This window comes from Oreochromis aureus, linkage group 7, assembly GCF_013358895.1.
Source record: "Oreochromis aureus strain Israel breed Guangdong linkage group 7, ZZ_aureus, whole genome shotgun sequence".
Taxonomy (NCBI): domain Eukaryota; kingdom Metazoa; phylum Chordata; class Actinopteri; order Cichliformes; family Cichlidae; genus Oreochromis; species Oreochromis aureus.
The window spans coordinates 4,524,564-4,539,990 of NC_052948.1; positions in this window are offsets into that span (position 1 = coordinate 4,524,564).

Genomic DNA, 15,427 nt, shown 5'->3' on the forward strand with positions numbered 1-15,427 from the left:
AGGAGGTGCAACAGTCACACAGAAATGCTGTTTTTCTTGTGAATGACCCACGTCAAAGCAGTGTTTCTTCAAAGTTTGTTATCTGAAAAGGAATGGGGATACAATTTGAGGGGGGAATTAAATTTTAAAAAACATCGCTGTGTTTGCACAACACTAAAAAGTTTTTGCATCTCTGTGTGGAGTAAAGCTGTGGAATAGACTAAGTGAAGAACTGAAGCAACGTCCCAGCATGACTCAGTTTAAAAAGCGGCTCAGAAATATGGTTTTTGCAAAGTACAGTGAGGAGATCGGGTGTTCTCAGCCACTATTTTTACAATAGGGATATGTATATATGTGTGTGGGTGCACAAGTGTGTTTATATAAGTATATATATATATATATGTACATTTGTGGATCTTTTGACATGTTACCAGGGTTATAAAAAGATTTTAAATAAAATGAAAAATACATGTAACAAATTGTAATGAAGAATTTATGATGGACAGGACACAAACAGGAAGACAAAGTGTAGACTATTAGTCACTAAATAGTGGAAAGGGGGTGGGATTAAATAAGCTTATGCTTCTCCCTACTCCTTTTTGAACATGTAAGTTATTTATAATTATTATTGCTTTGTTTTCCTTCTGTTTTGCTTTGTCTCTTTTTTTCTCTGTTGTTGTTTTTATACTATTTTAATATGTTCAAAATACAGATTCACTACAAGAGTACATTTATCTGGAAAGTTTTACAAGGACCTGCATTTACATCCATCTAACAGTACAAGAGGGGCACGGCTCAGCAGGTTCTGAGGTAGCTGTAACCAAATGTTGTATCCTATCTAACGATTCTTTATATTTTACACTGAGAAACATTATTTTGAAATATTTGACCTGTATAAAGTATTATGGCCATCACACCATCTTTTTCAAATGTTTAAATAAGTCATGTCATTTTTATTTTTATTTTAGTCATTTTTATTTTTATGTTTTAGCTTCTGTGAAGCACTTTGTGATTTTTATCTTGAAAGGTGCTATATAAAATTTTTTTTACTTACTTATGTCTTAAATGTATTCCACATCGTTCATTTTTGAATCACAAAATTTAGAAAAATTCTGGGCCATTCATAAAGACCTGGAAAGTTTGGCTTACAATTATTAACCAGTTTAAACACTGGGTGGTGAACAGAAGATGGCAAAAGACAAAAAACAAAACAGAGAAAAAATACTTGGTACCAAACTCTTGAAAGGAGACCTTAATGTCACAGAGTAGATAGTGTGCATTTATCATTATCATTATTATTATTATTATTTATTATTATTGTTGTTGTTGTTGTTATGTAGGCATTAACAAATACTAACTTCATAAAGACGTGACATGAGTAGTAATATACCTGTACTTTTTTTCAACTTTTTTTATCTTGCCATTACACTTTCTACTGACCATCCCATCCTCCAAACAGGTTTTCACCTGTTGCTTACACCCCCACACCTTTATCTCTGCATCTCAGAGGCCAACTGAAACCAAAGCCACCTATATAAAAACACCCTAACCAGGCACACCAACCCTTTACATCGGCCCTTGAGAGCATAACACTTCGTTCATCAGCACGAGCATTTTACTTTTAATTTAACTAGTTTAGGAGCATTTTACTTTTCTTTAGCGCTTTGAAACACACAGAGGCTAATAGTTTTCAAACAGAGTGTCACAAATAACAGGTATTCCTTTAGAAATAAACTGTGATACTTCTAACAAAAAACAAAAAACAAACACATATTCTTTCCTCATCACTAGCCATTTCACCATTTTATTTAAATATCTGAATTTTCGGAATGAGGATCCAAGCGGGACACAGAGGCTGCTAGTTTTAACGCACCAGAATGCAAATATAAATAAAAGCCTGACTATCCTGACAGCCTAGCTGCAGCGACACCTTTCTTTCACACGGATGCCTGGATGTGCGTTGGAGCTGCCTTTGCTACCCGCACAGTGCGTTTCTGACCTACGGGAGCTGCTTATACAACAGAGAAAAGCAACAATACAGCGTGTTTCTCTGCTCCAAGACATCCGAGGGCCTTTCACACAGTAAGCATGTCTGTTATACCCAGCGCATAAATGTCTGTATGTCAGTGCTGATTATACAAACCCTGTTTAAAATGTGACACATATGTTGTCCGAAAACATTTCCTCTAAATTTGCAAAGTTACTGATTTAAAAATATATTTTCGAATTTTTAGTTGCATGACAAACATACGATAGACTCTTGAGCGTATTTATTTATATAGCTACATTCACAATGGTATAACAGTGCTAAATAAAAGATGCCCAAGCACCAAAGCACTCTAATGCAAGCCTCTAAACTGTATGTTGATAAGTGCATAAAGTGTACCTCTACCTCTACAGCTGAAAACAGTTTGTATCCGCACTCTGAGGATCTGCTGAATTGTTTTTAATATTGCGCTTTTTCACGAACTGCAGATGATGAATTCCTCTTTATTGGACATAGTGTCCCTAAGCTATTGTTGTTCATACTTACTGAGTTCCCTAGCTACTTCTTTACTATGTCAGTAAACTTTTTGAAAAGGAAGCTGTTGTAGATTTAAAGAAACATCCTAATTGAAGCAAAGGCAAAAATCGGAATAAATTTTATGTGACTGTTCATATTAAAGCCAACAACAAGTGAAAATCCAAAACCGGCTCCAATCTTTGTATTAATGATCTCCCCTCTCTCTCTGTGTGTGTGTGTGTGTGTGTGTGTGTGTGTGTGTGTGTGTGTGTGTGTGTGTGTGTGTGTGTGTGTGTGTGTGTGTGCCCTCACAGAAGGAAGGTCACAGCAGGAGCTTTTTCTCAAACGCATTACCAATCAGTTTATTTTTTACAAGAAGTGTAGCTCATACGATGGTATAAATGTGTTATTTGCGATACTTTATAAATATGAAACTCTAAAGATTTTGTGTTCATGCACATTGTGAAACAAGAATGTAAATATTTTGTGTCACAATGATTTCTATAAAAGCATGTTGTTTATGGGGATAGTGTAACAAATCTTTTGTGGCCCTATTAATGATCAATGGTGATTGAAAAGGAAGCTGAACCCAGGCTCAGGACATTTTCATGACAAGCGACAGCACAGACATCTACTAATGAGAGAACATGTTTTATCATCATAAACACTGTGATATGAAGCATCGTTAAAGTGTCACTTCAGTAATGTTTTTAATAGATGTCTTTAAAACACTAAACTCTAATTTCTGTGGTTTATTTTAAGCTTACAGAATATAACATGTGGTAAGACGATGAGTTTTACTTCTCACAGGTCGTGTTATGTGTATCTATTTATCATGTATGCTACTTTGCTCTGTGGACTGTAAAATGTTTCATTGTGTTCATGAAATAAACCAGACTTTCACCGTCTGCATCTTTTACTGTTTTTCTGCTTTTGTTCACTCCAAGTTTGACAAAACCCACAGACATCCAGAGTTAACTTGCTAACAATGTGGAGCAGTCTCAGTGTATTTAGCTGCTTTTTCCTAAACACAACCAACTGAGAGAAACGCTTGTAGTCCTCACTTTGGTCATTTTGAACGCTGAAGGAGATTTGTTCCATAGACACCTCATACTAGTGTTTCCTGCACTTAATCCATCAGCACTATGTTCTATTTAAATTCAGAGTCCTTTTATAGTTTGCAGTGAAATTTCTTAAACCGTTGCTTAATGGGACAGAAGTACACGTCACTCTTTACTAACATATTTGTAGATACGTTTATTGCTGAATGACACAGCTAGCAGTCTCACTCACTCTTTAGGTTTTGAAGTTTTGTGTGTAGTGGTTTAGTCTCTCACACCTTACCCTTTTCTCCCCAGTATCACAACAGTCTGACTCCCAAAGTACGGATCAGTAAACAACCAATGATTCTAAAGCCAGAACAGAAAGATACAGTTGGAAGATGAACGATTGCGTTTTTTTGATGATGCGTAGTAAAACTACCCTCTTCTTCTTCTCTGTGTTGTTGTTGTTCTTGTGTGTGTGTGTGTGTGTGTGTGTGTGTGTGTGTGTGTGTGTGTGTGTGTGTGTGTGTGTGCCTTAGAAGTCAAATAATACATTAGCCACACTTAAAAAACAAAAACATTTGAATTTCATTTAGAACTGAGATTCTAAGTTGTAAGCAGAAATCTTATCCTCAGCCACAAACATGTTTCCCCACTTTCACAATGCTGAGGTGTCAAATCCACAACCCCAACAAATGGTTTGTTACACGCGGGTGTGAAGGGCAAGCTTTACTCACACAGCTTCACACACAGTAGATTTTTAAAGTTTTGGAGGTACAGTGGTTTAGCCACAGATGCAACTTATACTTTTGATAAAGACCACTCCACCTGTTTATTTCTTAAGAAATTAAGCTTTTATTTATACATGTCTACACAATAATAGACACTGTGTGCTCTGTGACATTATAGTCTTCTACTGCTGCTTCCATTGGTTTGCATTTTAAACTCCCAACCTTTCAGGTTGTTATGAATGACTTATATTTCTAACATTTTGTGATATAAAAGTGAACCATGTGGGTTTTTTAATTTTCTGTGTGATGGAAGGACTTAAGACACGAGTTATTTAAACAATTCTAAATGAAAGTGTGATGGCCATAGTACTTACCTCAGATCCTGTTCTGTCAGATCTATGTATGTAAGGTAAAACATTCCACAGTACTTCCACTTAAGTAAGTAACCAAACACATAAAGTCACCCTTACCAATAATCCACTGCTCCTTGAAAAAAGTAGCACAAACAGACAACTGACTCAGCAATGATGAGTAGAGCTACCCGAGGCCGAGACTCAAGCGGAAGAAAATTAAAAGTTTTGGTTTTTGTGGCTCGAAAAATTAAAGAAAGTATGTTTAATAATTCAACAAGACCAGCACTTTCAACACATGTACATTCAAATTTGGATCAGACTAACATCGCTGTTGTTCAGTAGTTTTTTAGCCTCTCTCAAAATTCATTTTATAACCTTTATATACACGTTGTCACTGTGTTTCTGTACTACCAGCTGTGAGGGCTCTGCTTTTGCTTTGAGCAGTCTGTTTTTATTTTGTCTCGTGAGTGTGTGTTTTTCAAACGAGTTCCTCGTCAGTTTGATTTTGTCATCACAAACTTTGTGTGAAGTTCACAACAGAGGTAAAGAGATTTAAACACACCAGTTTAAGGAGGCAGCGGTTGGACCAGCTGCACAGGACAGGTGAAGCAGAGAGTGTCGGGGGAGATGTGCAACAGAAGCAGAGGGAACATTTTACAAGATGATAAATGGCACATTTAGGTGATTAAGGATTTGTTGACAAGATTAAAAGACACGGCCGTCAGAGTTCAACAACATTACAGTTTGATTAAATAAAAAGTTTTTAAACTACACAAGGTTTATTTTCTCCTCTGAGAGTAATCATATTAAACATGTCAAGAAAGAAAGAGTATAAAGAAAAATAGTAAATGTGTGTCTAATTAAACTCTTCCTGTGAACCTTATATCATCCCTTAATATGTTCGGTGTTACAAACTTGAAGAAGCACAGAAAAGATCATCAGACATTAATCTAATCAATTTTCAGCCTTCATTCATTCATATTGAAAAGTTGAAATCTTCCCTGCTAGACCAAAGTGCAGCGTTTAACACCGTTGGCCATAACTGTTAGATTTGTATTGTGATTGTCATTTATGCTTAGAAATATCTACTTATATATTCTTAGAGGTTTATAATTAGGTGTAGATTGGTAGAGGTTTGATCCTTAATAGTCTGCAAGCTTTGTGTGCATTCCAGAGCTCTCTGACTTTCACACCCACATTTTAGGAGCATGGGAGAGGTCGTACCTTGTCTTATTGTTTTATGGTAGGATAAACGTATCTATGTCTGTTTTAGTCTAAGTGCCTTTTGTTTAGATGGACGGCTGGGGAGTCTTCCTGGGGTCACAGTTTGACCCCCACACACAGATACACACATACACACACACACACACACACACACACACACACACACACACACAATGTATTCTTTGTTCACATGTATACCTATATAAGAGGTCATATGTTAATGAATCTATGCATATTCATGTAACCACAATAAAAGAGCAGTGTTACGGGGGAGCGGACGAGAGCAACTGGGGTCAAGCGAAGGAATGGCGCCTGTCCAGTTCTCTCCCGTGCACGTGAAACATAAAGAACTTGCCTACTTCGTGTCTTGCTTGCTGTGTAATCACATTGCCTTCAACGTTCCAGCGAATAGGTTCAAGCTATAAACCTATCAATAACATTTTATTACAGCTATTATTAAATGGAGAGTCGTCTTCACACACTGAGGTTAATTATGAAGCTCCACAGGCTTCTGTGCAAAGACCAGTTCTCTTTACATTACACGTGCTTTAGAAGACATAGCGTACATTTTCACATAACAAACATTAATCTACAATCTTCCAACTGTATCTTTCTCTTCTGGATTTAGAGTCTTTGTTTGTTTATTGAGCCGCACTTTGAGAATCACACTGTTGTGGTAGTGGGGGAGAAAAGGGTAAGGTGTGAGAGAGTAAAGGGGGTCGCCTCCTGAGGTACAAAATGACTCTTTCAAATGTATTGGAATATCCCACTGCATGTGTCGTCACGCTGGACACTGCATGGTCTTATTTTTATTAGCCCTGACTCAGCTGTGGCCTGCTTTCAATTAGTTACGCGGTCACTTTCGTTACAAGTCTTCTTCCAAGTACATCACAATTATTTGCTCCTGTGTTTAGGGAATAAAGGAACTAATAGTTAGTTAGTGGGTTTTGTATTTGTTTTTAGTGGATGTCTGTGGTGTTTTGTTTTTTGTTTTTGTCAAACTAGGAGTGAACAAAAGCAGAAAAAAACAGTAAAGATGCAGACTGTGAAAGTCTAATTTATTTCATGCTTAGAATTTTTTTTACAGTCCACAGAGAAAAGTAGCATACAAGATAAATGGATACTACAACATAACATGGACAGTAAGAAGTAAAACGCATTGCCTTACCAGTTTATATTCTTTCAATTTAAGGGAAAAAAATGATATTAGAGTTTTTTTGTTTTTTAAGCCTTCTGTTAAAACATGTGTCAACACTTTTTTCTTGCAGCAGCTTTACTGAAGTCACACTTTAACCTACTAGACAATCGTTTTATAGCATCAGGGTTTGTTTTCTGATGGCCCCTCACACGTCATCACATGCATGAGTTTCAAAACCACAAATGTTCTGTTAGCAACTTTTAACACAGTTTGAAAAGAACATCGCCTCCGTCTCCATCCCAGGTGTCTTCCTGTAGCTCGCCTTCGCTCGCTTATCTCAGAACATCAGCAGCACGTCTTAAGGCACACTGTCACTTGTGCAGACACAATTTTGCAGTTGCAAGCTTTTACAAAGTATTATTTGAACCTTCCCCTACCCCTGAGTCTAACTGCTGTGTAAGTGTGTGTATGTGTGTGTGTCGAACTTAAATGCTCTCTCATCTCACCCGTTGCACTTCTGACCTTTCACCAGAACAGAGGCTCATCCTTATATGTGTAATAACCTAACTGAAACTATATATATGTAATATGTTGAATAAATGTCAAGTCAAGTCAAGTCAAGTTGGTTTTATTGTCACTTCAACCATATACAGTTAGTACACAGTGAAACGAAACAACGTTCCTCCAGGGCCAAGGTGCTACATGCAACATAAATTTACAACATAACATAAATTTACAACATAAATTAACAGAAAACACTAAACTAGCTAACTAAGAGGCCAGACTGACCTAACATAAATTGCAACATAAATTAACAAAACAAAAATGTTTTAATCAAGAACCTCTACTAAAAGCTTAATCAAAAGATATAAATGAATAACTTGGTTATTCAAATAGCATCATCCAAACAGCTCCTCAAAATAACTTACACTTAGACTCTGCTTCTAGTTTCACTTTCACAAGCACGCTCTGCAGGAGCATGCGTTTCCTGTCAGGACTTTGGCATGAGCTATACACAGAGGTGAGCCTTTCATATAATGCAATGTAATCTGCATATAAACATTTAAGATTATAAAAAGCATTCAAAAGCATTTAAGATTATAGATTCAATAAAATATTTCCCTGATCTCCACACGGGTTTCTCATTAGCAGAAACGCTCAATAGACAGAAAAACAAGAACACAACCCTAAAAGAAAGTTACCGTGAGATGAGGAACACAGCGTTGTTTTATGCACACTGCGGGTCAGGAAGGAGTCAAGTAGGAGGAGACGACCGAACATCTGTGCAAAGAAATGTTTATGTTCATCCTAAGAGGGAGGGTGGAGCTTGGAGGAGGCAACTTTAAATCCGGTTGTCAGGGCCGTGCAGAGACGTTTACAGGGGCGGGTGCTCAAAGCTAAAAAGGGGCACATTGAACCAGGCTGAATAACAACAACACACATTCATCAAGAATCTAATATGGGATCGCATCATACTATATCACTGTTGTGAGGCAAAGCAAACGTAGCCTATGTTTTACCTGATGGGTACAATGTTGCTGTTGAGGGGTTGCTGCTGCTCCTGCTGCTGATAGTGCTGGAGGGCTGAGCTGTGTTGATCTGAGACTGTAGACATTAAAAAGTCCATAGGAGAGATGGTAGCTGACTAAACAAGTGTCATGAGATAATAACAAAATGCAAAGATTGGTGACAGCGCTTGGAACCATAAGGCAACAAAAACTGAGAAATAAACAAGGCTCTGCCTGTGAATCACTCTTTGCCTCTCTCCTCCTTCCATCCCCTCATCTCATCTATCACTCTCCACTTGCTGTCCATCTGAGAACAAGGCACAACTTGCTATTGCAATAAACTATAATTTAATTATCCACACTTAACAACTCTTACACTTAATCTATAATAAAATGATGACAGAAAAATGTTATAGAAGCAAAACATTTCAGTTGTGCTCATTATTATTATTTTTATACTGGGATACCTCTCCAACAACTGGTACATGTGTTAATGTTACCTGTGCTCTTTGTAATCCAGCTGCTGAGGGATCCACTGCCTTTAGTAGCCTCACACAGCTCCTACTGTTTCCTCCTCATGTCCTTACCAGCCATGTCTGGACAATGTTATATCATGAGTAATAATTTAAAAAATCCATATACATAAAACACACATGCATGCACACACAGGAACATTTTAGACCTTCTTCAGAATACTGTATATACTGTGGGCACAAGTTTCCATCATGGTGCTGATCCAGAATCCTTCCCTTATTATTTATTACTAGAGCTACAATAATAAAGCAATGAGGGGAAAAAAGTAATAAATATGAAATAATGTATTTATGATGATTCAATTTGTTTCACTATCCACTCTGTGCAGGCAGAAAGCTTATTACATGTTTAAACTGTAGAGATACAATAATTTTGCTGCTGTAAAATCAGCATTTTGTCTTATTTAAAATATAAATCTAATATAATCTGTTTCTTAATGTATGTTCTTTAAAATACAGCATGTTTTTTAAATATTATAATTATAATAATCCATTATTATGTGGACATGCATATTAGATGGTTTTAAGTGAAATATAATCCCTCCAGAAAGGCAGGAAAAGCCCTGTAACTTGCTTTAAAACTAAATATGTTCCCTAAAACGGTGGACAGAGCTACAGACCCATGACAGCCTTACCCAGTCAGCCAGCAGCTATGACCAGCACTACTTGTGCAGTTAATAAAAGGACAGGTAATGTTTGTCGCGCTGTTGCACACACAGCACGCTCATTTGTTTAATCAGTTGCCACAAGACAGCTTACCAACGTGTACGTAATAAGCTAATACTCCTGTGTGCTACACACTACAGTGTACGCTGTACAGCTACTTACTGGTTTTGTCGCATCAGTCTGTGTGTCTGACGTAATTTGTGTTTCTCCTACAGCTCCGTCCGGACCGCTAAAATGCGCGTGCTCTTTGTGAGCTCGTTCCCGGCTCGTAACCAGCGCGTTCTGCAGTCAAGGGCGAACATTGGTTAATGGTGATCATGTGACTGATGCAAGCCAGATCCTTTTATTTAGCAAAACTGTGATTAATAGTTAAATATTATTGTTGAGGGGCACAGACAGGACTCTGCACACACACACACACATTTAAAAGAAAATTAAAATTAAAAAAAAATTGCCTCAACAAAGGGCACTTTGGGCACCCATCAGGAAAGGGGCGGGTGCTCAAGCCCCTTCCGCTCCCCCCTCTGCACGTGCCTGCCGGTTGTTCAGTCTGACGTCACTGGCTGTGTCTGGGCCAGTGTTGCCAACTTAGCGACTTTGTCGCTATATTTAGCGAGTTTTCAGACCCCCTAGCGACTTTTTTAAGAAAAAAAGTCGCTAAAAAAAGATGTGAAAGCGCGTATCGCTTTACTCTCAACAAGCAGCGGGTGCTGCAACGCAGTCAGTTCTTCTTTTGTGTTTTTGTGGATCACAAGGTTTAAAACTACTTATAAACACACACACACAAAGTAACTCCACCAGAGTGCCTATTTCGGTCACTTTTGCCGGTCCAAGCCCGGTAAAGGAGCAGGGTTGGAATTGTGACATTAAAAAAAAACAATAATTGCTAAAAGAAGTTAATTTGTAGTTCTAAATAAACTCTAAATGCATTTAGGACGTTTTTTACTCACTTTATGTCTCTTCCACGATGTTATTTCTCTCTCCAACAACATAGGTTACAATTATATTAGCATGACTAATTATGCAAATTAGGTGATGACGTCATTTAGCGACTTCTAGCGACTTTTAGGACAACCAATAGCGATTTTCCTTACTGAGGAGTTGGCAACACTGGTCTGGGCCTAAACTCCACTGCAGGTCCATATATCAAACGATCACTGTGGCATTACTGAGAGTTGAAAAACTGTCTAAAGTCTTTCATCTTTAATAAAATGATCAGCGTTCTGCTCTACCAGGTGTAACAATTGAGTTTAACATCCAGGCATCCATGAAAATGGAATTTATGACATTTAACGGCGTTAGAAGTTAGCAGGAAGTTAGCTCGCTAGCTTCTATCTAAATACAATATAGCATGTCCTGACTGCGGGTTTTGGAAACAAATTCAAACGTACAGCTCTGCTATCACTTCCAACATAAATGAAGACAGAAAACTAAACAGCAGTGACGCTTTGTAGGGTTACTGAAGTTTGGCTGGTATATAATGATGTGCTACGTGACCGCTAGCGACGACACAGCTATGTTAGCATAACATAAACAAGCTAACTTTTTTCCACTCGATAAAAGTTAACGTGAGTGTTCTCGGTGGTCAGGAACAAATGTAATCGCATGGCAGGATGCTGTAAAAGGACTAAACTTCAGCCAGGAGAACAAGTGAGATAATCCATCCACAATACGAGGTTAGTCATTCATATACTGCTGCATGGGCTGTGCTGTAGTTACATGTAAGGTTTTAAAAACTGAGCTTAAATAAATGATTAGCAGTAATAAAAGCCGAGGGAGGTCAACAGTGATCACTGACTGTTTTAGGAGCTTTTTGAGATTAAATAGAAGAAAATACAAAACATTAAACATGTTAACAACACAAAAGCCATATAGGGCTTTGGAGCGTGATGTCACGGGAGGTGGGCCACGCCCCCTTCCGCCATGACAGTAGGCTAGACACAGGATACAGCTTCAGCTATGGCTCGTACGTGATGTGTTGTCAGTTGCAACGTTAGATCACACGATCGTGAAGGCAAGAAGCTGGATAATGGGCTCTCCTTTCATCGTTTTCCATCCTGGAGGCAACGTGAGGGATCCCATGTATCCGATATTACTAAACAAAGACGTCAGGCTTGCATTGCAGCGGTGAGACGAGCGGATCGAGTTCTGTGCAATCCCCAGCTTTTTGTTGGTTTGCTCTCCGCATTTTCTTTCCGGTGAGTTCTAAATTAATTCTAAATTAATTCATATCACTCTTAAGTGTTAAGTGCCTTTAAGTGTTTTTTCAATGTGCTGAGGTCATAGATAATGAGATAAAACATGCTAATGTGTGATGCTGCAGAACCACGTCATGTCATCATGTCGACTGAGTAGCTTATGATTTAGCATTATTGCAGGCAAACCAGCATATGAAATGAATGTCACAAATCCAGACTGGGCACCAACACTGTACATGGGCCTCTAAAAACATACTAAATTGCTCTCATTGTACACTAATCCGCACATAACTTCCAGATGAATCACACACCTGTTATGTGCACTAATTTTATCTTACAGGCTTTTATTATGCAGCTGCAGAGTCTGAAGGTGTGCCCCGTGCAGAAGTAATCGATGAAGATCTGACAGAAGAACAACAACAAAATCACCATGTCATGGAGGCAGTGGACAGCAGTTGTGTTGGACAAGTGGAGGTTGAGGTACCAGCTGCAAATGTGGACAGTGGCGATCGGACAGCATCATGGAAGCTAAAGGGCAGACGAAGGATTGTGTGTGCAATGCACAGGGCAGAGCAGAAATAAACACAACACTGCTTGATAAGATTGTTAAGGTTTGCTGTGTTTTGGTGAATATGTGTGGTTGTCAAACCAGCGCCAAATGAAACTTGCTCTTGTTGAGTATTCATAAAGCTGTTGTGTTGCACGTGTGGTTCATTGTAAATAACTGTACTTTGTGTGAAGTAGTTTCAATAAAACAGAAAATAGTATCTTTGTTTGTTTTTTTTAATCTTGATCTGTTCACAAGTACATAAAAATGAAATGCAAACTATTTACATGGCAACACACAGCTGGCATCAATCTTGAACCACAAAATGAAACATTACAGGCTATTTAGAGCAGCACGTTGTTTGGAGAAGTATTTCCCAACAAGTTCAGGAAGACACACTTTAAGAAAGAAGTCTTGTGCTTGCTTTAAACGTGGTTCCCAGAAATCCACATCAGGGAAGATGCGTATCAAAGCAAGGTCTCTCTGTGTCCACACAACGAGGTCACATTGGTTGGACTGCAGTTTCATTCAGTCGTTGTGAGTGCTGTACCCTGAAACACACAAAAACCACTTTTAATAAAAGGTCTGTAATGAACCAAGGCTAATATAGATGGGTTGGCTGTACGTGCAAATCAAAAACTGTAACAAGGAAGTTGTTTAGAAAGTTATCAAGTTTAAACTGACTTACCTTTGTCTTAACGACAACGTACTCGCAGCGTGGAGGCTTAAAGACGGACAAATCTTGCACCCATCCGTTCGTGAATTGGATGTGGGCCTCCAGGGATTTATAATTCTTAAACTGGGTTGCTGTGTATGCGCTGACTCCACAGACAAGGTATGCGAAGATCGGGATAGGACAAAGGCGTAGGTCGTCTGGGTTTCCACTCCGCTACCTTATTTCATACGGGTCCACATTACCGATGCACGCAATTTTTTTCAAAGTACCGTCTCTTGGCGTCTGGGCGCAATCGGTCGTGATACAGCCCTTTGTCTTTTGCGCTGATGTTGAGTATGTTTCTGGCAGTCCCGATTCCAATACTCGAACACTGTGCGCTTGTTTTACCTTCTAGCCTACTGACATGGCGCCGCGATCCCACAATGCACTGCGGCGTGACGTCAACTCCAAAGCCCTATTAAACGCAGACTACTTTAGGCCCGGAAGTAGGATTCGTCACGTCATCACTGAACAACCGGATTGGGACCTTAAAGACTGGCGTTGCTTTGCTTGGTTCCCGATTCTAGCTAGACTGCTGTATCCTTCCAAAAAAAGAGCATTTCAAAGAAATCGTTAAAAGCGTAAAAAGGACATTTACGCCCATAAACTTCTGACCATGTTTATTTAAGCACGGTCTTGAAAAAGTGAGCAAACGTAGGTCAGCTGCTCTTTGTAACTTCCAGATAACGTGTTAATGTCAGCTACTACTGCAGTCATCCTGTTGCTTCTACTCAGACTCTGTTATGTTGTAATATTGTAAATACGTCAAAGGTTTAACTGACTGATGAAATACACATTGCTCCACATGTTATGCATATTAGAAGAATATAAGGGGCACCTTTGTGGGAGAGGAGGTGGTGAGGGTGAGGGGAGTGGTGCCCATCAGTGACCGCCAGAAAGGGCACCTCATGTACGCGGGTTCACTCATCCGAAAAAGTGGCACCTGCAGACATCAGCCCCCACTGCTCACGCTCTGTCTTTTCCTAGCGGGGGGGCGCGTTTTAATTAGGTTCATCATCCGCTGTGTGCATTTTGGTTTTTCAGGGTAAATTTATACAAACAGGAATTACTTTGTCTTTTTATCCTAACACTATAGAAAGACTTGTTGTTAGACAGTCGACATGAAACGGCAAATTGTGTGTGTATGTGTTTTACAAGCAGATTTTCTACGGTTAGTTAAGCGACTGTCCAACTGTGCTGCATTGTCACATTGTTTTTAACAACTGCGCATTGTTGACTGTTTCAGACTTCATGACGCCGTGTATCTCGAGAAATGGTGAATTGGGAGATTAACTGCTTTTTTGTCTGTGTTTGAGGGTGAAGGAAGAGGCATAAAGGTTGATAAGAGCCAGCGAACTCCTTCCTTGGGGTTGATTCTGACACCTACGCACATTTTCGTTAGTTTGTGTATTTGACCATCTAAATTTAAAATTTTTTAGACAAAATACCCATTGACTTTTGATGCCATCTTTAAAACATAGATGTGCAATACAATATTTCATTTTGTTTATAAACCGCTGTGTGCGTTTTGATTTTCAGTGTGAATTTATACAAACAGGAGTTACTTTTGTAAATGCAGGATCAATTTTTTTTAATGGTGCTTTTTAGACACTGATCTGAAAGATAAATGTTTGCCTTAGAAGCAGCTTTGCTGGATTTGTTTTTAACTTGGTGAAACATAGTGTGAAACCTTTTTTTTCTTAATTCAGTATTTTTACAGGTTTTAACTGTGTGGTCTTTCTGTCTTTCTGGAAGATGTAGGCCAACTTGTTAAATGAGAGCGTGCACCGCCCTTCAGAACTGTCAGCTTTGCTCATTTCATGGGTCCTCTGTTGATAAACTGATTTTTTTTTTTAAATGGATCTTAATGTTTAGAGCAGTGGTTCCCAAACTTTTTTTTGCCAGGCCCCCCTTTTTTACAACAAAAACGTTCGCCCCCTCCCCCCGCACAAACACATCCTCCAAACACACACACCCATATTTTGTTTACAAACTCCATTGCGGTTTATTTCACACCTCAAACATTTAGTAAACAATTAACCAAATACAAGTAAACGGCAATTTATTACAGGTAGTAATAAAATATACTACTAACTCTTTTACGCTACGTCCACACCTACACGGGTATTTTTGAAAACTCAGCTGTTTCTATGCGTTTGGGCTTTTCGTCAACACGTAAACGGCGTTGCGATTCACCGAAAACGGAGATTATTTAAAACTCCTTTTTGCGTTTATGTGTGGGACGAGGATTACAGAGTTCGTCACGCAACGTCAAAGGTATGTGCCTCT